Source organism: Rhinoderma darwinii, unplaced genomic scaffold, assembly GCF_050947455.1.
Source record: "Rhinoderma darwinii isolate aRhiDar2 unplaced genomic scaffold, aRhiDar2.hap1 Scaffold_115, whole genome shotgun sequence".
NCBI classification, from domain to species: domain Eukaryota; kingdom Metazoa; phylum Chordata; class Amphibia; order Anura; family Rhinodermatidae; genus Rhinoderma; species Rhinoderma darwinii.
In genome coordinates, this window is record NW_027461952.1 from 313446 (window position 1) to 336341 (window position 22896).

General features: G+C 43.5%; 1 long non-coding RNA gene across 3 annotated transcripts; it reads right to left on the reverse strand.

Moving 5' to 3' along the window:
* Positions 1–1874: 1874 nt before the first annotated feature.
* Positions 1875–6360, reverse strand: LOC142699037 (uncharacterized). 3 transcript variants are annotated; one of them, XR_012865938.1, is made up of 5 exons: positions 6272–6360; positions 5930–6132; positions 4771–4865; positions 3360–3453; positions 1875–2378 (listed from the first exon to the last, which is right to left on the reverse strand). It is a non-coding gene; the product is annotated as an uncharacterized LOC142699037 (long non-coding RNA). The 3 variants fall into 3 exon arrangements; XR_012865937.1 differs by having other exon boundaries at positions 5930–6360; XR_012865939.1 differs by lacking the exon at positions 3360–3453 and having other exon boundaries at positions 5930–6360.
* Between the last annotated feature and the right edge of the window lie 16536 nt (positions 6361–22896).

A 22896-nucleotide genomic window follows, 5' to 3' on the forward strand; every position in this document is an offset into this window, starting at 1 on the left:
ACTAGTTTAATTTCTCGGACAATCCTTTTAAGGAAATATTTATCGGGGCACAATGCACCATTTCTGGGCGCTGTATCCAATGTTTATCTGGACAGTCGTCTGGTTATTTTTCTGGACTTTGTATGCACTATTTACCTGGATGCTGGGTAATAATTATCTGAGTTAGAAACAGGAGGACCTGCAATCTCATCAACATTGTCCTTTCCTCATAAAATGTTCTTCTTGAGACATCTGATGGATTACTCTGAAAATATGGCGTAGGTGCCAATCAAGCTCCAAAGGTTGACATACTCAATGGCCTCCAGGATCTGAATTATACCTTTTTCTTTCACTAACCCATTTCTCTAGGAGTCATATATAAAGGTTGGGTCTATGGAGCCCAGATGAGCTACATTAGCAACTTTAAAAGAGAAGCCTCAGAGACATTCAGCTCCAGGATGGTCTGTGCCAGATAAGTAGTGGTTCAGAACGCACTGGACGATGTAGGTGCATGAATAGGGTCCCAACCCAATCGTAGTCAAAATAAGTATTCGGCAAACAAAGCTGAGGTTTAAAGAAGAAATCTTGTTTTATTTCAAGTGGTTGTAGATGCCAGAGGCTAAGGCTGGATTCACACGAGCATGTTACGTCCGTAATAGACGGAAAGTATTTCGGCCGCAAGTCCCGGACCGAACACACTGCAGAGAGCCGGGCTCCTGGCATCACAGTTATGTACGATGCTAGGAGTCCCTGCCTCGCTGCAGGACAACTGTCCCGTACTGTAATCATGTTTTCAGTACGGGACAGTAGTTCCACGGAGAGGCAGGGACTCCTATCATCATACATAACTATGATACTAGGAGCCCGGCTCCCTGCAGAGTGTTCGGTCTGGGACTTGCGGCCGAAATACGTTCCGTCCATTACGGACGTAACATGCTCGTGTGAACCCAGCCTTAGTGAGACGCTTCGGTCATTACATGACCTTCATCAGGCACTGTGCCGTTCTGGTTGCTGGTACATCCAGTAGTTGGCGCTTCGTTCCGAATGGCGGCTGACCACTGTAGTTGGCGCACTTGAGATTTCTTAAAACTTTAGCTTTGAGTGCCGAATACTTATTTTGGTCTGTGTCAGATGTTAGGGATGAAGTCTACAACTGGCCAGACCACCTATCTTTCCTTCGCTCTGGAAATATAGGACAGTCCACGAGGCAGCACATCATGTCTGGTCAATTCCCCTACTACTCTGTACACTAACATCTTCAAAAGAGAAGAGGAAGGTGCAGATGTGACGTTCAGGTTAGGTATTTGCAGTATTGAAGTTGTATTGTGCTCCCCTTGGAGCACTGTGCAAAGGCAAAACTCCTTTATTGGCATGATGTGTAGATGGTTGGTACTCTATTTGGGTGTGCAGGCTTACTTTGTTGTGTGCTCACTTGGCTAGGTTGGCATTAATGAGTGAAATGTATACAGTACCTTAGGAAAATACAGTGTGATAAAAAGATGCTAACAGGAGCGCTCCCTAGGGTAATACCTTGAAAAAAAATGTAAACTAGTCTTCTCACCTTGTGAACCTCTTGGTTGATAAGAACATCGACTGGATGCAGTTGTCTCTCTTTTTGTAGATTCTTGTTCTTCTGACACGGAGTACAGTATGTCTCAGGCTGGGGGATTTCTTTGCTGGACTTTGTTGTATGGTGGTGTACGTTCGTCCTGATTATGACCTGTTTTTGTAGCAGGAAGATGTCTTTCTTGTTTAGATGTTACTCCACGGGTTACCCAGCCTACTCATTCTTCAGTGAATCAGTGACCATGTCCACAATTGATTACACATGTATAATATAGATTTCATGATAGTTCTTTGGAATTAAAACAAATTCTTTTTATGTATTTGTCTATCCATTTTTATTAGAAATACAATAATTACATTGAGGTATGTTTTTATTGACATGTCTTGCTATCAGCCAGACAGGAAAAAAAATATAGAAGGCCTTGGGAATCTGTAGAGGCAGCTGTTCTACAGGAAAGGGAGTGCAGAGACCCTACCAAACAGGACGAGGGGAGGCAGTCCATTGCCAGGCATCTGAAGAGACTTGCCATTAAACACCCAAAACCATTGTACTTCACCGCAGCCCTGCGAATCATGGACAAGGCTTCATTTTCAAAGACTTCTGGACAGTTGTCTTTTAATTGGATGGATCTTAAAAACCCCTTCTGGACAGTGGGGGATGGGAAGGAGGAGGTGTGGACGGATGACGTTCCGGCATTCTTAGATGGACATTAGTGGTTCATATCTGCTGCCTCTTTAGCTTTCAGACCTTGATCTGGCACATCCCTTTCCATGGCTGACGTTCTCGACACCAGGGCTTCCTCCTGCTGATGTACGGTACATTCCCTTCAGTTCTGAAACAAGAATAAATAAAATGTCCTAGTGAAGAGTTGCTCTCTTGAACATATTCCCCGTGACCCACACCAAGACCCTTTGTCTGCCAGGTAGGTAGATAGTGCGTTCTATGTTCAACTAAGTTAAATAAATTCACAAGTAAATCTGCTCAACTAAGATGCGGTTAACACAAATGTTTAAAAACGGGGACAGATAGGGCGCCAAGCGATGGTAGAATTTTATTTAAATACACGTTTCTGGCACGACTGGTCCCTTTATCTGGTGTTAACCTGACGAAGGGATCAGTCAAGTTTAGTCCCGGACCAGTCCAGTCCAGAAACACAGTCAAAATAAAATGGGCTTTACTTTACTGTCCCCGTGTGAAGTATTTGTGTTACTCGCCGCTTACCTATTTTTGAAGGGGAACTCCAAGAAAAATGTGTCATGCAATCAAAGGCGCAGTGCCCACCCAAACTACATCGCAAGATTTTATTTAAAAAATTGGCTGTTATCTATTGGATTACTCCAATATGTAAAGGCCAATATCACTAACAGCTCCTGGCTTAGCCAGCAGAGGTGGGGTCCGGAGCCGAATGGGACCCAGAGCTGCTGAAGGAGCGGGAAGTACATAAAGGGGATTTGTCCGGGGTCTGAATACATTTTAGGGTTTGGTATTAAAGGGGTTTTCCAGGCTTTATAAAAATTGTAATTCAAACTGAAAATTGCACCATTTAGCAAATACCCACCTTCTAATTCTCTGCGGCTCCAGTGCCGGCGGTTCACAATCCCCTGCCGGCCTGTTTACATAGGCCGGACCAGTGATGTCCCGTATCGGCACATGATCGCACTAGTCAATCACTGGCCACAGTGGTCACGTGCCATACTTACTTAGATCACTTCTGCAGGCGATACCCTCACTCTATACTGTCCTTACTGCAAGGTTTTTATAGTGAGGACAGAATACAGGGAATATCTGGTACACAAAGCGTATTCTCACTAACCCTGCCCCATGACAAGCCATGTCCAATGAACCACGTTCTGTCAAAGGTACGCCCTGTCAAGTCCTGTCTCAATCCATCTGAAACCGAAGTGTCCCTAGAAAGAAATTCCAAATGTTGTTAACTATGCTATATTAGGGTATAGTATGAAGAATCAGTGCAGCACGGTCTATATACTACTATATACACAAAGCTGCCATGTGCTGAACATTGCAAAACACCCTTTTCATAAAAGAGCGTTAATTCCAGTCCTGCAGTCACCCTGATGACCTTATACTGTGCCAGTACTTCAGGTAGGTGTGCCCCTTTATATATTACTTGCAGTCAGAATTGGCACCGGGATTATCAGCTCATTGACGAATTCTTGAGGTCACATTTGTGTCTTGATGTCACCAGTCTGAACCAATCCTACACCACTTGCTCTTTATAGAATTTTCAGAAAAAAAAATACCCCTAACAATAAATACTGCATGTAAATAATATTCTCATTACAGTACAACAACAAATAAATGGAAAAAGAGCCATATCCATATTAGGTCCCGCGGACATCATAGAGGTGGTCCTTGACTTCCAGTCCTGCAGTCATCATGAAGACTTTGTGCTGTCAGTGCAGGCAGAATAAAGCTGACATGGTGACAATGTAATGTTTTATATGTACTACTACTCCCTGTACTGACTGATAGTAGAGAGAATGGACTAAGCTGAAGGATTCCCGACTCTTATCAATTCTTTAAATAGGGAATATGCCCTGAATACTAACCCCAAATTTATATTACATTTATAGTAGGGCAGATTTACTATTCAAATTGAGCCAGAATTATGGCGTACATGTTGTGCGCCATATTTATTAATTGTTTTAGACACATTTTGCGGCGTGCTTGACAGGGGGCGTGGCCTAGAATAAAGGGGCGTGTCTTAAACTAAGCCAACCAAGAGGTGGTATAAGGAAGAGAAAAGTGTCTAACATGTCTAGCAAAATCTATCATACATCGTGCACCACTGTGATAAATTTGGCGCAATTTCTGACTTCCTTGTATCAGTTTACACTGTGTAAAACTCAGATAGTTTTAGGCCCCATGCACACTAACTTATTTTTGCGGCCGCAATTCACCCGCAAATCTGCAGGTGAATTGCGGCCCCATTCATTTCAATGGGCCCATGCACACGACCTTGGTTTCCACGGTCCGTGCATTGCCCAGGAACCTGGACCGCAAAAACAACGGACATGTCTTATTACGGTCGTGTTTTGCGGTACAGGCTCATAGAAAACAATGCACGCGGTCATATGCACGGCCCGCGATTTGAGGGCGGCTGTGGGTGACACTCCGCGGACGTACGAGCCGTAAGTCACGGTCAATGCACCTCACTATGGTCGTGTGCATGAGGCCTTAGTAAATCTGCCCCATGGTAATACCAGTGACAGCCCGCTCTTTCCCGGTGGGGTACAGTCCTCCGCACATCTTCATCCCCGTCTCATCTTGTATGTGCCGGTTACTTTTCTTCTTATACCTGAGAAGTAACAAAAATAACATCAGAAACTAAAAAACACAATTCCAAGTATTTCTCCCCATTTCTAAAAATAACATTTCCTGCAGGTGAATAATGGAAAATATAAAGATATAAATATATTCAGGCCTATGTGTCTGTCCAGGGGGTCAGTGAGGGTCCTGCCTGTTATATGTGGGGAGGTCGTGCTGCACAATAACGGAGGGGAAAATGTCTGTACATCAATATATATTTGTCTCTAGGAGCCCCTACAAAGTCTCAGTGAGGGCCCTGTCTGTTATACGTGGGAGCTTGTATACAGCGTTAGTAACAGGCATGTCACTCCAGTATAGATATTTTGGGTGCCGGTTCTTCGACCTCACTGTCCATAGTTTAATTAAACACCTTAAGAAAATGGATCATCACTAAGAAGTTTTATTTAAAGGGGTACTCCCATCTTACTATTTCTCTGGGACTCACACCTATGTGGAAAACGGAGGTCTCTCCCTGACCCTGTCCTGCTTTGTTCCCAGATCCCTGTCCCGTCTAATGGCTGCTGATTCCAGGTGGAGAATGACTTGGGAAAGGCCTCGCACGTCCCTCTCTCTATTCTGTTCTATGGAAGTTTCGGAAACAGCTGAGCGCTGTTGAACTATTTGTGTAACTCCCATAGTACAGAACGGAGAGAGCTGCGTGCATGAGCATAGGTGGATATCACATAAACGTCTGAGATGGAGAAAACCCTCTAAAGAGATTATTTCATTAAAGGGGTTGTACATAATTAGAAAAATAGAGCTGATATCTTCCAAAAACAGAGCCACAACTGTCCACAGGTGATGTGCGGTGTGTGGACAGCTTAGCCCTATACATTTCAATACAGAAAAGCTGCAATACCACACACAGCCTCTGGACAGAGGTGGCGCAGAGCTTCCATTTGGGTCATAGAGAGGGTCTCCAGCGTGATACCCCCCTCTATGATATCTAAATACCCTTATAGGGCATTTCAGGTGTAACCAGAAGTTAAGGTGATACAAAAAAATATTCCATACATGAGATTTCCTTAATGGAGATATTGTAACAATAATTACTGAAAATATGTAATTGACTTTTTCCTCCATTGTAGGAATAGAACCCGAGAAGTGACGTTTTGGACTACGGAACAGTCGATCCTCCGGATGAAATGTTGTGTGGTTGGAGCGCAGTCCCAGGAGCGCTGGTGTTGATGTGCTGATCCATGTTCTTCTTATCTGGAGCTTGTATACAGAACACGCGATCCTTCTGGTCCGACCTACTAACATATATAAGCACAGCCTAAACACACACGTAATGATATATAATAACATAACATTAACATAACATTACTATGTATCAGCCCTGATACGTCAGTGTCATCATATTTCTGGGGTCCCCGCACACAGGATATACGTTACCTCCTGTGATGATGTCACTTCCCTGTATTTCCTGTATGACATGGCTGCTCTTCCTCTTCCCGTTTCCCTTTCTGTTGTATTTCCTCTTCCTGTGTGATAAGACGTGTGCTGTTGCCTCCTGCTGTGTATAACACGAGATGCAACATGTCTTATAAAACATGTCAATAATAATCGCAGAAAGCGAAAAACATTTTGTTCATTTCCATTCACATCAATGGTTATTTGTTTGCAGCCGTTTTTCTGAGCCATACTTGTCTGTTTTTAGAATCAACTACAGGGAGATTTGAGATGTGGTTTGAGAATTTCTTTCCTATGTAAACCCCATCGATAAGGACAGCTAAGAAGCCTCAGTTATCAGCGAGCGACCCCATCATTAGACTAAGCAGAGTGCCCCCATACAGTGCCAGCAGAGTATTGTCCCTTAAACAGTGCCAGTATACTGCCCCCTCATAAACAACACTACCAGCAGAGACCCCTCAATAACCCATATTGCCAGCAAAGCGCCTCCAATAATTAGTGCCAGCAGACCCCCCAATAACCACTACAAGCAGAGTTCCCCCTCACAAATAGTCCCAGCAGAGTGCCTTCCTTTATGCAGCTACATCATGTAAGATCTTCCCTAGTTTGGAAGTCTCCAGGACAATCTGGGAGAGAAGACAAGTGTGATGTAACCTGGTTGCAGTGTGTAAATGTAGCCTGAAACATCACATGTAGCCCCTAAGTCTATGTTCACATGTTACATATTTATTGCAGATTTCCATGGTCAAATTGACACATGAAGTATGAATGTGAATAGGGTTCTAGAAAACTGCATAAACTTGCAGCAGTAACAATCTGCAGTAGATTGTAATGCAAAGGATGCACAGCCAAATATGCTGCAGAAATCCACATGTAATATATGGAGAAATATTAGGCCTAGTTCACACAGAGTTTTTTTGGAGCGTTTTTGACGTGGAAACCGCATCGAAAACCGCATCGAAAACCGCATCAAAAAACGTCCGAAAACGAATCTTATTGATTTCAATGGGATGCAGAGGCGTTTTTCCCACGAGAAAAAAACACAGGAAAAAGCAGCGTCAAGCCCTTTCTTCAAGCGTTTCAGTCTCTGACCTCCCATTGACATCAATGGGAGGCAAAGAAAACGGTTTTCGCAGCATTTTTGTGTGCGGTGCTCAATGGCCGTGGTCGAAAAATGCGTAAAAAAAGCGGCAGAAGGAATTTTGAGGCAGATTTTTCCACCTGCAAAAAACTTGGTGTGTAAACAGGGACTTCGTGTCCACATGTGACCTACTCTATCCAATCACAGCTGTAATTCCAGCCAAGGCTGCCTAAGATTATGTTCACACCCCCCACTTCTCCTGCGGTTTGGCCGCTGCAGCCCGATGAGGAGGGATTATAACTAGAAATTGTGGATATAAAGAACATGCAGAGGTTTCTGTGTGACAGTCTAAGGGCATGACCAGACGTGGCGTAGTTCTGCATACACTGTCCGCATCAATGCCGCACATAATCTGCGTTGCAGATTCTGTCGCGGCTTTGCCTAAAATGGGCATTAAATTGATGCGGACTGGCCGTTGCGTATTGAGGGGGAAAGGGCTTCCCTTCTCTCTATCAGTGCAGGATACAGAGAAGGGACAGCCCTTTCCCTAGTAAAAGAAAAAGAAATTCATACTTACCCGGCCGTTGTCTTGGTGACACGTCCCTCTTTCGACATCCAGCCCGACCTCCCTGGATGACGCGGCAGTCCATGTGACCGCTGCAGCCTGTGATTGGCCTGTGATTGGCTGCAGCCGTCACTTGGACTGAAACGTAATCCCGGGAGGCCGGACTGGAGGAAGAAGCAGGGAGTTCTCGGTAAGTATGAACTTCTATTTTTTTTACAGGTTGATGTATATTGTGATCGGATGTCACTGTCCAGGGTGCTGAAACAGTTACTGACGATCGTTTAACTCTTTCAGCACCCTGGACAGTGACTATTTACTGACATCGCCTAGCAACGCTCCCGTAATTATGGGTGCACACACGCAGTCACCCGTAATTACGGGAGCCCCATTGACTTCCTCAGTCTGGCTGTAGACCTAGAGATACATAGGTCTAGCCAGAATGAAGAACTATCATGTTAGTAAAACCAATACGCTCCGCAGCAAATATAACATCTGCGGACTTCATTGCGGAATTTTCACTCTCCATTGAAGTCAATGGAGAAATTCCGCAATGAGTCCGCTACACGTCCGCAACAGCCAAATTCTGCACCGCAGCCTATGCACCGCAGCGGAATTGTCCGCAACGTGTAAACTAACCCAATTAAAAAGCTGTGGAAAGCAATGGAGAAACGTGTACGCTGCAGATTTCTGCTGCGGACTATCCGCAGCGGAATTCCAGAGCAATTCCGCCACGTCTGGTCATGCCCTAAGGCTCTGTTCACATCTGCATTGGGGTCCCGTTCTGACGTTCCCGTCAGAGGTTTCCGTCAGAACAGGACCCTGAGCAGACACAAACTGACACCGACGGAAACCAGGGGTTTCCGTTTCCATCACCATTGATTTGAGTAGTCGACTACGCTATTGCTTCCGGCAAAACGAAGGGTCCGGTGCACAAAAGAGACAAACCGAAACCACGGGCACCGGCTCCGTCACCATTGAAATCAATGGTGATGGAAACGGAAACCCCTGGTTTTCGTCGGTGCCTGCTCAGGGTCCCGTTCTGACGGAAACCTCCGACGGAACGTCAGAACGGGACCCCAACGCAGATGTGAACAGAACCTAATATGGATGAGAAAGGGGAGGTGGGACTACTCATTGTTTATTATGCCCGGATACTGAACTGGTATTACTAGTATTATACCCTGTTCTATGAACTCTACCCGCTGGAGAACCCCAAAGATGCTTGTACCACTGATCGAGGTGCTATGTGTTTTGTAGTAAAATTAAATTGGTATTTGATTATTTTTTTTACAGTTAATATTTATTAAAAATGAGGTTTTAAAGTTTTTTGCCTGGCAGTGATAGTTTGATATTTGTCCAAAACCTATTTATTTCCATTTTTCATGGATATTATGAGGTGGGACGACTCACCTAACCAGTATGTACCTGACGGGAGCTGCATGCGTCCATCTCATCAAGTCTCCGATCTCCTGGCAGCTCCACTTTGTACAGATCCTACAATGAAAATCTATGCAAAAAGTTTACACCAAAAAAACGGAAAATTCTACTGCGGAACCAGGATTGTTGTTGTGTGGCAGGGCTGCACCTCGCCCTTCTGCTGCCGGAGGTAAACAGTGAAATAGCGCCACCACCTGCATCACCATAGAGTGGCCATGTGGGGTAGAGAAAAGATAGCAAAGAAAATATAGAAAACCTTTATGTTTACATGTAGTAGAAATCTATTTAATACAAGAGAATAATATTTATAAAAATCGTAATCACATGCTGCGTTAGGCCTCATTCACACGACAGGGCCGATTTTCCCGGCCGGTTTGCATCCATTCCGATTCCGTTCCGGGCCGTGTTGCCGTTTTTACCGGCCGATTTGGACCCGATTTCATCCGGTTTTTTCCCCAACCGTTTTTTAATCGGATGAATTTTTTGCACTCTACTTATTTTTTTATTATTATGGTCTGTCCCTCAAAGGTCAAAAAAGACCTTTTTGGAACTTGTAATATTTTTTTTCTTTCTTTTACACCATGTTTTTCCCTGTAACTGGAGCTGCACAGCAGCCCCAGTTACAGGGGAAATCAGCCCTCTCACAGTGACGAGTTTCACTAATAGGACTGTGCTAGGTCTAGTAAGACCCAGCAGCAGTCTGTCACTAACGGCACCTGGCGATCATGTGACCAGTCACATGATCACCGGGAGGAATAGAGACAGCACCGCTGCTGCTGCTGTCTCTATTCCTATACACAGCGTTCATTGAGCGTTGTGTAAAAAGACATCGTAGAAGACAGAAGCAGTGAAAGCAGCTTCTATCCTCTCCTCAGAGTCCCCGGCAGTCACTGACAGCCGGAGACCCGACATTCAGCTGCCCGATCGCGCGGGCAGCAAGTTAAAACCTGAGCCGTAAAAAGTCTATGGCTCGGGTTTTAAGGACCCTGACCGCTGGCCATAAAAACACAGCCAGCGGTCGGGAACCGTAACAAGCAGGGGAAGGGAGCCAGCGCAGCGCTCCCTTCCACCTGCTGTACAACCCGACCCTGCCACACAGTATCACCAGCGTAGCCATTCGTCCGAATGGCATCAACTCCTCCTCCTCACATGCACTCTGCACTGTGAGGAGGAGAGAGTGCGCGAGTGACGGTTGACCCGGCCATCACTCGGGACACATTCCGGTGATGGCCGTGTATTACCCGGCCCCATAGACTTCTATGGGAGCCGGGCGGCCGGGCACCCGGCCGAAAATAGGGCATGTCCCATTTTTTGACGGCCGGTTTTCCTGGCCCGTCAAAAAATCGGTCGTGTGAATAGCCCCATCCTAATGGTCTATTATTGCTAATGCAGCCGGGTGCCGGCCGATTTATGAACGGCCGGCACCCGGCCGGGAAACCCTGTCGTGTGAATCCCGCCTTAATTCTGCAGTGTATTACTGACATACCTACCTGCCTGCACTCATTATATTACACTCATCCATTATATACCTACCTGCACTCATTATATTACACTCATCCATTATATACCTACCTGCACTCACTATATTACACTCATACATTATATACCTACCTGCACTCATTATATTAGACTCATCTATTATATACCTACCTGCACTCACTATATTACACTCATACATTATATACCTACCTGCACTCACTATATTACACTCATACATTATATACCTACCTGCACTCATTATATTACACTCATCCATTATATACCTACCTGCACTCATTATATTACACTCATATATTATATACCTACCTGCACTCATTATATTACACTCATACATTATATACCTACCTGCACTCATTATATTACACTCATACATTATATACCTACCTGCACTCATTATATTACACTCATCCATTATATACCTACCTGCACTCATTATATTACACTCATCCATTATATACCTACCTGCACTCATTATATTACACTCATACATTATATACATACCTGCACTCATTATATTACACTCATATATTATATACCTACCTGCACTCATTATATTACACTCATCCATTATATACCTACCTGCACTCATTATATTACACTCATACATTATATACCTACCTGCACTCATTATATTACACTCATCCATTATATACCTACCTGCACTCATTATATTACACTCATCCATTATATACCTACCTGCACTCACTATATTACACTCATCCATTATATACCTACCTGCACTCATTATATTACACTCATACATTATATACCTACCTGCACTCATGATATTACACTCATACATTATATACCTACCTGCACTCATTATATTACACTCATCCATTATATACCTACCTGCACTCATTATATTACACTCATACATTATATACCTACCTGCACTCATTATATTACACTCATCCATTATATACCTACCTGCACTCACTATATTACACTCATACATTATATACCTACCTGCACTCATTATATTACACTCATACATTATATACCTACCTGCACTCATTATATTACACTCATCCATTATATACTTACCTGCACTCACTATATTACACTCATACATTATATACCTACCTGAACTCATTATATTACACTCATACATTATATACCTACCTGCACTCACTATATTACACTCATACATTATATACCTACCTGCCCTCATTATATTACACTCTTCCATTATATACCTACCTGCACTCACTATATTACACTCATACATTATATACATACCTGCACTTACTATATTACACTCATCCATTATATACATACCTGCACTCACTATATTACACTCATACATTATATACCTACCTGCACTCATTATATTACACTCATACATTATATACCTACCTGCACTCATTATATTACACTCATACATTATATACCTACCTGCACTCACTATATTACACTCATCCATTATATACATACCTGCACTCATTATATTACACTCATACATTATATACCTACCTGCACTCACTATATTACACTCATCCATTATATACCTACCTGCACTCATTATATTACACTCATACATTATATACCTACCTGCACTCACTATATTACACTCATACATTATATACCTACCTGCACTCACTATATTACACTCATACATTATATACCTACCTGCACTCACTATATTACACTCATCCATTATATACCTACCTGCACTCACTATATTACACTCATCCATTATATACCTACCTGCACTCACTATATTACACTCATCCATTATATACATACCTGCACTCACTATATTACACTCATACATTATATACATACCTGCACTTACTATATTACACTCATCCATTATATACCTACCTGCACTTATTATATTACACTCATACATTATATACCTACCTGCACTCACTATATTACACTCATACATTATATACTTACATGCTGGCCCTTTAAGAAACGGCCTGGGCCAGCGCGCACTTGGGATCCGGCTGCCGTGAGCAGGAGACATCAGTGGACGTGGGCGGCCTCGTGTGGGAGGAGGCTGTCAAGCAAGGTACAGGATCCAGCGACGGAGACCACTGGCAGGAGAGGGACCTGCCACCAGCATTACAATAACTTTACCCCAGTCCTCTGCAGTCCAATCAATATACTTAAAACAGGATGTCAGTCTGTCCTTGATGTTTTTCTTGGAGAGAAGTGGCTTCTTTGCAGCTCTTCTTGACACCAGTCCAGCCTCCAAAAGCCTTCACCTCACGGTGCGTGCAGATGCACTGACAGATGTCTGAGGAAGCTCTGCACTGCTGTTGAACCGATCCCATAGCTGAATCCTCTTTAGGAGAAGGTCCTGGTACTTGCTGGAATTTCTTGGACACCCTGAAGCCTTCTTCATAGCAAATGAACCTCTCTCCTTGAAGTACTGGATGATCCGATAAATGGTTCATTTTGGGGTAATCTTACAAGCAGCAATGTCCTTGCCTGTAAGGCCCTTTTGATGCAAAGCAATGATAAGCAAGTTAACGACATCTACCGGGATCCGTTATATGTCAATGTGGTGATGTATCTAGACGAAATCAAGATTTTCTCACCCACTTTGACTACACATTGGAAACGTGTTCGACAGGTCTTTCAACGGTTGCTGGAGATTAACCGGTTAAGGACTAGGCTGTTTTACAGCTAAATGACCAGAGCAAATTTCACAATTTTGCTATGCGCTTCTTTAGATGACTATAACTCAGCAGGTGAATAAAGTTCATCTTTGAATTTTACACTCTTTTTAAAGGACAGATAGGGCTTTGTTTTAGTGGCATTTGTCAGTATATATCATTTTTTTTTTTTCTCTAAAGTGGGCAAAATTGGAAAAAAATGCAAGAATTTAACAATTGCGTCGGTTTATGCTAGCATTTTTCACACACGGTATGAACCACGGCCAAAATTAATCTCCTTTCACATTCTTCCACTTCTCCCGTGCATGGGGATACCAAATATGTGAGCCTTATTCACTGTGCGGGCATGTGCCAGGGCTTGGCATAAAAGGAGGCTTTTTGGCCTTTTCGGTCCAGGAATTTTGCATTTGATTTTATAGCCGTATACTGTTTTCTGGGGGGCCTAATGCTGCTGAAACATTAGAAACACCCCATAAATGACTTCATTCACACAAGTAGACCCCACAAGGTTTCCTTCAAGGGGTTTATCATATTTTTAGCAAGTCCAGTTTTCTTCTGAAAGTTTCTTGAATAAGATGGAACAAAATAAAATCAGCACTTTTTTAGCAAATGCGTCAGTTTAGGCTAGTATTTTTCACACACGGTATGGACCACGGCCAAAATTCATCTCCTTTCACGTTCTTCCACTTCTCCCGTGCATGGGGATACCAAATATGTGTGCCTTATTCACTGTGCGGGCATGTGCCAGGGCTTGGCATAAAAGGAGGCTTTTTGGCCTTTTCGGTCCAGGAATTTTGCATTTGATTTTATAGCCGCATACTGTGTTCTGGGGGGCCTAATGCTGCTGAAACATTAGAAACACCCCATAAATTACTTCATTCACACAAGTAGACCCCACAAGGTTTCCTTCAAGGGGTTTATCATATTTTTAGCAAGTCCAGTTTTCTTCTGAAAGTTTCTTGAATAAGATGGAACAAAATAAAATCAGCACTTTTTTAGCAAATGCGTCAGTTTAGGCTAGTATTTTTCACACACGGTATGGACCACGGCCAAAATTCATCTCCTTTCACGTTCTTCCACTTCTCCCGTGCATGGGGATACCAAATATGTGTGCCTTATTCACTGTGCGGGCATGTGCCAGGGCTTGGCATAAAAGGAGGCTTTTTGGCCTTTTCGGTCCAGGAATTTTGCATTTGATTTTAGAGCCGCATACTGTTTTCTGGGGGGCCTAATGCTGCTGAAAGATTAGAATCACCCCATAAATGACTTCATTCACACAAGTAGACCCCACAAGGTTTCCTTCAAGGGGTTTATCATATTTTTAGCAAGTCCAGTTTTCTTCTGAAAGTTTCTTGAATAAGATGGAACAAAATAAAATCAGCACTTTTTTAGCAAATGCGTCAGTTTAGGCTAGCATTTTTCACACACGGTATAGACCACGGTCAAAATTCATCTCCTTTCACATTCTTCCACTTCTCCCGTGCATGGGGATACCAAATATGTGTGCCTTATTCACTGTGCGGGCATGTGCCAGGGCTTGGCATAAAAGGAGGCTTTTTGGTCCAGGAATTCTGCATTTGATTTTATAGCCGCATACTGTTTTCTGGGGGGCCTAATGCTGCTGAAACATTAGAAACACCCCATAAATGACTTCATTCACACAAGTAGACCCCACAAGGTTTCCTTCAAGGGGTTTATCATATTTTTAGACAGTCCAGTTTTCTTCTGAAAGTTTCTTGAATAAGATGGAACAAAATAAAATTAGCTTTTTTTTTTAACAAATGCGTCAGTTTATGCTAGCTTTTTCACACACAAAATGGACCACGGACAAAATTCATCGCATTTCACATTCTTCCTCTTCTCCCGTGCATGGGGATACCAAATATGTGTGCTTTATTCATGGGCATGTGCCAGGGCTTGGCATAAAAAGAGGCTTTTTGGCCTTTTCGGTCCAGGAATTCTGCACTTGATTTTATAGCCGCATACTGTTTTCTGGGGGGCCTAATGCTGCTGAAACATTAGAAACACCCCATAAATGACTTCATTCACACAAGTAGACCCCACAAGGTTTCCTTAAAGGGGTTTATCATATTTTTAGCAAGTCCAGTTTTCTTCTGAAAGTTTCTTGAATAAGATGGAACAAAATAAAATCAGCACTTTTTTAGCAAATGCGTCAGTTTAGGCTAGTATTTTTCACACACGGTATGGACCACGGCCACAATTCATCTCCTTTCACGTTCTTCCACTTCTCCCGTGCATGGGGATACCAAATATGTGTGCCTTATTCACTGTGCGGGCATGTGCCAGGGCTTGGCATAAAAGGAGGCTTTTTGGCCTTTTCGGTCCAGGAATTCTGCACTTGACTTTATAGCCGCATACTGTTTTCTGGGGGGCCTAATGCTGCTGAAAGATTAGAATCACCCCATAAATGACTTCATTCACGCAAGCAGACCCCACAAGGTTTTCTTCAAGGGGTTTATCATATTTTTAGACAGTCCAGTTTTCTTCTGAAAGTTTCTTGAATAAGATGGAACAAAATAAAATTAGCAATTTTTTAGCAAATGCGTCAGTTTATACCAGCATTTTTCACACACGGCATAGACCACGGCCAAAATTAATCTCCGTTCACATTCTGCCACTTCTCCCGTGCACGGGGATACCAAATATGTGGCCTTATTTATCACATAGAGATGTAGGAGGGCGGAGGATAGAAGAAGATTATTTCACATATCGCTTTTTTTCAAAGCTGGTTTTACAAAACTCAACAGAGTTTCTATAACACTTCCAAAATATCTGCTCGTCCACACTTACATTCTGCTCAGGGGTGTAGAGTTGCAGAAATAAATTATTCAGGGAATTTATTAGCGGTCTTATTTTGAACAACCGATCCCGGTTTGCATCGGTACTTGGGGGGGCCTGTGCGTTGTCATTGAAGTGGAGGAACCTCATTATTGTCTCATAACGAGACCTGGGCATTACTGCAGAATATACTGGGGTGGCTTGGGCGGGTCTTGTTGACCAGTAAGACCTAATGGAGGGCTTTTTGACAATACCCATATTTAGGGTGAGCCCCAAATTTTTTTTTAATTCCTGCAAATTGGTGGGCGTCCAATCTCTGGCATGGGTGGATGAAGGTTTCTGCCTTATATATTGCGTGGCATATAAATTTGTTTCGTGGACAATCTGATTTAGGATGTCGTCCGTTATAAATAAATGGAAGTAATCCATTTGGACAAAATTTGTATTGTCCACGGTTATGCCAGGAGTGGCAGTAAATCCGTGGATTCTAGGCCCAAAAGATGGGGCAGGTGCCCATACAAGAGCCTGGACTGGAGGGACCAGGCTGTCCCGTGCTACAGCGCTACTTGGCCCTGCGCTTTCATGTTCTGCAGTTTCGACTGCATCAGGGACAACGTCCCCTGAAGATGAACCTGAAGTGACGCTGTCATCGTCACTACCTAAAACAGGTTCCATCTCGGACGCCATCTCTGATGCGGTCTCCGACTCAGACCACAGCATGGCGTATGCCTCCTCGGCGCTAAACAACTTCCTCGCCATAACGTAACTAACACTAACACTAACTAAACAAATTTTATTTTTTTATTTTTTATATAAAACACACAAACTAAGGCCCCATGCACACGGCCGGCCGCTGACTGACAGCCGCATTTTCGGGCCGTGCTCCCATACAAAGTATGGGAGCACGGCCCGCAAAATGCGAAAGAACGGACATGTTCCATAATTCCCGGAACATTTCCACCGCACTGACACCCTTCCGTAGTGCTACTGAAAGGTGTCAGCGTTCAATGAAAGTGAATGGCTCAGTTTTTGCGGACCGCAGTTGCGGTCCGCAAAAACGGAGGTTTTTTGCTGTCGTGTGCATGGGGCCTAACTGCTATATATATCTACACTACCGCTAACAAAAAAATAAACCGCTATTGCTATATATATTATATATATGTGGATATATATATAATTATATACTCCCTACCTGCCTATTCTAATAGAATAAAAGAAAGAAAGGTAGATAGATAGAAAAAAAGATAGATGGATAGATAGATTGTATAGATAGATAGAAATCTATCTATACAGAGAATGTTTTAGTGTAACTGTATTTTTTTTCACTGTAATCTTCTGGCAGCAATTCTCCCGAGTCTCTTTTTCTCCTCAAACTGAAACAATATTTGAGGAGAAGAAAAGAGGCAGGAGATTTACTGCCAGAAAACTCAAAATAAAACAAATGTGGTCGCTGTGATTTTCACAGCGACCACATGTTCAGGGACCATCAGATTGGTCCCTGATACTCTGCCCAGTGCCCAGAGCTGTTGGTAACAGCGAGGGCACAGGGCTGTGTGCACGCGATCGCGGGCACAGGGCTGTGTGCACGCGATCGCGTGCACACTGTTTTATAAGCAGAAATGCATGTGATCGCTGTGATTGGTTGTCACAGCGACCACATGTTCAGGGACCATCAGATTGGTCCCTGATACTCTGCCCAGTGCCCAGAGCTGTTGGTAACAGCGAGGGCACAGGGCTGTGTGCACGCGATCGCGTGCACACTGTTTTCTATGCAGAAATGCATGTGATCGCTGTGATTGGTTGTCACAGCGATCACATGTTCAGGGGCCAAAAGATTGACCCCTGACATTCTGCCCAGTGCCCATGGCTGTTAGCAACAGCCAGGGCATAGAGCTGTGTGCACGCGATCGCGCGTGCACAGTCTCTGAAGTGCGGCCGTATATATACTATACGCCGGACTTTAGAGACCCTGACCGCTGGCCGTATATTTACGGCCAGCGGTCGGGAACCTGTTAAGCTCTGTGGAAAGTTGGAGAAGTGGGTCTTCCAGAAATCCTCCCTTCCCTTTCTAGATTATATAGTCTCTGACCAGGGATTGAAGATGGACACCAACAAAACATCTGCTGTGTTGTACTGGCTTTGTTCTCAGGGTCTCCGTGCAATTCAACGCTTTCTGGGATTTGCACATTTCTGCCGGCAGTTTATTCCCCACTACTCTTCATTACTGGCGCCTATTTCAGCTCTTACAAAGAAAGGAGTGAATGCCAAAAATGAGACCCAAGAGACCAAATTGGCATTTCTTCAACTCAGTCTGTCTCTGCCGCCCCTATATTGCAGCATCCGGACGTCTCCAAGCAATTCTTCTTTGAGGTGGATGCCTCTATTATCGGTGCAGGTGCAGACCTGACGCAAAAAGGTCTTACCGGCAAGACTGTTACCTGCGGCTTCTTCTCCTAGTTATTTTCTCCTGCCGAGAAGAATTACTCTTAGAGATCAGGAGCTTCTGGCCATTGAACTGGCATTGGAAGAGTGGAAACATCTGCTAGAAGGGGTCATGCATCCTGTAATTATTTTCAGACCACGAATATTTGGTCTATCTACAGACCGCTCAGCGGTTGAATCCGCGCCAGGCCAGGTGGGCGCTCTTCTTTGCCTGATTTGAAATTCTGTTACATTTCCGTCCTGCCGAAAGGAATACTAAGGCTGACGCTCTGTCTCGGTGATTTGAAATTCATTTGGTTTTTATTTTTCCAAAGTACAATACAAAAGTATACAACATCCCAATGATACAGTCTCACAGTGTTGTATACAGAACACAGAAAAAGCTTGCACCTTTAGATATCAGAAACGTGCCTCGGACGTTGACATACTGACATATTAACAGACAAACAAACATAAAAACAGACATACAAAGAGCGGTGGTGATAAATACAAGCAATTATACATATGAGATGTCAAAAAGGAACAGGATGATGCAGGATACGAAAACCATGTATAAGTTAGCACAGATACATTCACAGAGTGACAGAGTTCTTGCGGAGCAGCAGTTGAACATGGGGTAACTCCGTCCAAGGGGCCCATTGAGACAAACACTTCTGCCTATAACCTTTAGATGTAGCAAAGTGCAATACGTAATAGAAGTGAAGATAAACCCTGTTTAGCACCTCCAAGAGATTCAGAGCCTCAGCTGTTTTCCATCTCTTGGCTATATGGAATCTGGAAGCGATAAGAATATGGCTTATTGGCCACCTATATTCTAAAGGGATCTCATCCATCTGCATATCCAATAAAGCCAATGCAGGGGAAGGTAAAAGTTCTGCTCCCATTAATTCTGATATGTAGCGGAAGATACGCTTCCAGAATGGGTAGACTGATTTACATGTCCACCATAGATGAAATAATGTGCCCCTTGCTCCACATTCCCTCCAACACAAAGGAGAAGCCCAGGCTTGCATATGTTGTAACAGGTGTGAGGTACCAACGAAACTGAATTATCCTAATGGCTTCTATATGATTGACATATTTGGATATCCTATGTGAGTGATGTAAAGCAGCCCTCCAGTCCTCCTCCGAGAACTCCCGACCCATATCCGTCTCTCACTGAGATATGTATTTCAATTTCAGAAATGAGCTGTGGGTGTTTAAGGACAAGTAAGCTGAGGCCAAACCTTTCAGCGATGTAATATCCGAATCTGTCTCGGTAATTTGATGCCTCTGATCAAGTGAAACATATTATATCGATCCTTCTCGCATCATTCTGGTGGCTCCAGTCCTACTGAAGGATATCCATCCTCGTAAAACCTTTGTTCCCTCAGCCAGAAGAAGGACAGTGCTTTCCTGGGGACATAACCCTAAACTGGCCGGTCACGCAGGTGTGCGTAAAACCAGAGAGCTCATTTCTCGTCAATTTTGGTAGCCAGCCATGGTCCAGGATGTTCAGGACTATGTCGCTTCCTGTTCCTTCTGCTCCCGGAACAAGACCTCCAAGTCCAGACCACCTGGCCTTCTTCTACCTCTTCCAGTCCCTGATTCTCTGTGGCAACATATTGCGATGGACATTGTGAGGGATCTACTCCTTTCACCCGAATGCAATACCATCTTGGTGATAGTAGATCGCTTCTTCAAAATGGCACATTTTGATCTTTTGTCTTGTTTGCCTTCTGCTCCTCATCTTGCCGGTCTCTTTATACAGCATATATTTTATCTGCATGTTCTTTCCCATCATATTGTTTCTGACCACGGTGTACAGTTCACCTAAAGATTTTGGAGAGCTCTGTGTGGCCTGCTGGAAGTCAAGTTAGATCTTTCTTCTACATACCATCCACAGTTCAATGGCCAAGTGGAGAGGGTCAACCAGATCCTAGAGAACTTTCTACACCATTTCAGGCAACGTGTCCGCTAGTATCAATTGTATCAGTTATTACAAAATGTTTCTTCACACTTAATTGTTTTATCTGCTCCTGGGGCGCAATCGCCACCTCCTCAATTTGCTGCCTTCAGTCCTGGATTGCATCTACAACTCCTCCACCTTACAAAGGCGACTCCAAGCCTTGTAGAGGATTAAATCAATGCACAATCCGTTTTGAGCTTTTAGCGCAGCAATTTGCTTCCGACCACGCTAAGGTAGCCAACATCTTGTCTCTACTGTCTGGTGAGGCGGCAGGCCTGGGCTTCACCTCTACGGAAAAGGACAACCCCATCATGTTTGTTACCCAAGAATTTTTCACGACTTTTAAAAAAGTCATCATCTGCTTCTTCGTCACTACTCCAGTAGGACAATATGCCATCCAGTTTTGCACATTATCCACAGAGTAAGGCCCCATGCACACGACCGAAAAAAACCTCATGGTCGTGTGCATGGGGCCTTACAGTGGAACATTGATTCTCTTGTCGCTATGTTTTGGAAAGGTCTGGCAGACCGCATCAAGGATGAACAGGCCCTGTATTAACTAACGAGGTCTTAATGAAATCACAATAAAAAAAAAACCACGTTCATTTCCAAGCTCTTTGACTGACTGCAAGTTGCTAAGATTTTCACCAAGCTAGACTTACGTGGTACTTACAATTTGATTCACATCTGTGAAGGGAATGAGGGGAAAATCATGTTTAACACTAGAGATGGAAACCATGAATATCTAATTGTGGCTTTTGGTCTCAGAAATCCCCCGGCTGTCTTTCAAGAACTTGTTAACGACATTTTGCAAGATCTGTTATACGGCTGTGTTTTGTTATATTTGGATGACATTTTTGTTTTCTCCCTAGACCACTATACTCATCGCAAGCAATAGAGTCTTGTTCTGCACCGACTTACAGAGAATCATCTATATGCCAAGCTTAAAAAATTGCTTTTTGAGTGATCCAGACTGTCTTTTGTAGGATAAATCTCTGATCAAGGAATTCAAATAGATCCAGCAGTACTTAAATTGTCTAGTCTAGGCCTTCTCCTCTGCCTTAGTTCTCCATGGAGCGGACTACAGTAAAACCTCCATCTTGAAGAAGCAGGTCTCATCTGTAAGGAGTGCGTGCTGTTCTTTTTCAAAAAAATTATAAAGCAAAAACGATTTCCTGTGGATTCTTCTCCAATGCCTTGTCCCCTACCCAGAAAAATGATGGCATTGGAGATCAGGAACTCTTGGCCATAAAATTAGCTCTCGAAGAATGGAGACGTTTGCTAGAAGGTGCTCATTATGCCATCACTGTCTACACCGACCACAAAAATGTATTGTATCTGCAAACGGCATATAAACTAAACCCTCATCAAGCAGGTTGGACTTGGCTTACCAAGTTGCTCTGGTTGTACTGTAATCTGGTTCGTAGTTGACTGTTTTTTGAAGATGGCACACTTTATTCCTCTGACCGGCCTTTCTTCTGCTAAACGTCTGTCTACTCTCTTCAGTAAACACATTTTTCGTCTGCGATGACTCCCTAAGCATATCGTGTTCGATAGAGGAGTGAAATTTACTTCAAAGTTCTAAAGGCCACTCTGCAAGTTGTTTGAAGTTAAGTTGGATTTTCTTTCCGCCTACCACCATTAATCTAATGGAGAATTGGAATGGTTCAACCAGGTTTTGGAAAACTTTTTCAGCAATTTTGTGTCCGCACTTCAAGATGACTGGACTAGTCTCCTTCCCTGGGCAGAGTTTGCTTATAATAACTACACCTGGGAATTCACACCTTTTTTCTTGATTTATGGACAGCATCCAAGAATCCCTCTGCCAGTTCCAACACTGTCCAAAGTTCCAGCAGCCAGTTTCACTCAATTCTTGCACAGAGGGCAGGAGGCCAAGGAGTCTATAAGTAAAGGAGTAGGCCGATTGAAGGGAAATGCATACAAGAAGTATAGAGTTCCTCCACAATTCCACCCAGGAGACAAGGTCTAGTTATCCACCAAGTACATTTGTTTGAGGACCCACTGTTTTAAATTGGATCCTTGGTTTTCTACAAGCTCCGACTCCCACAGTCTTTGAAAACTCCCAAATGTTTTCATGTGCCTCTTCCCAAGTCTCTGTTCCGGAATCACTTCTCCAAGAAGTTTCCTCGTTCTCCTGCTTCCTCCACTCCTGATAGAGAGTATGAAGTCAACAGGATTCTGGGC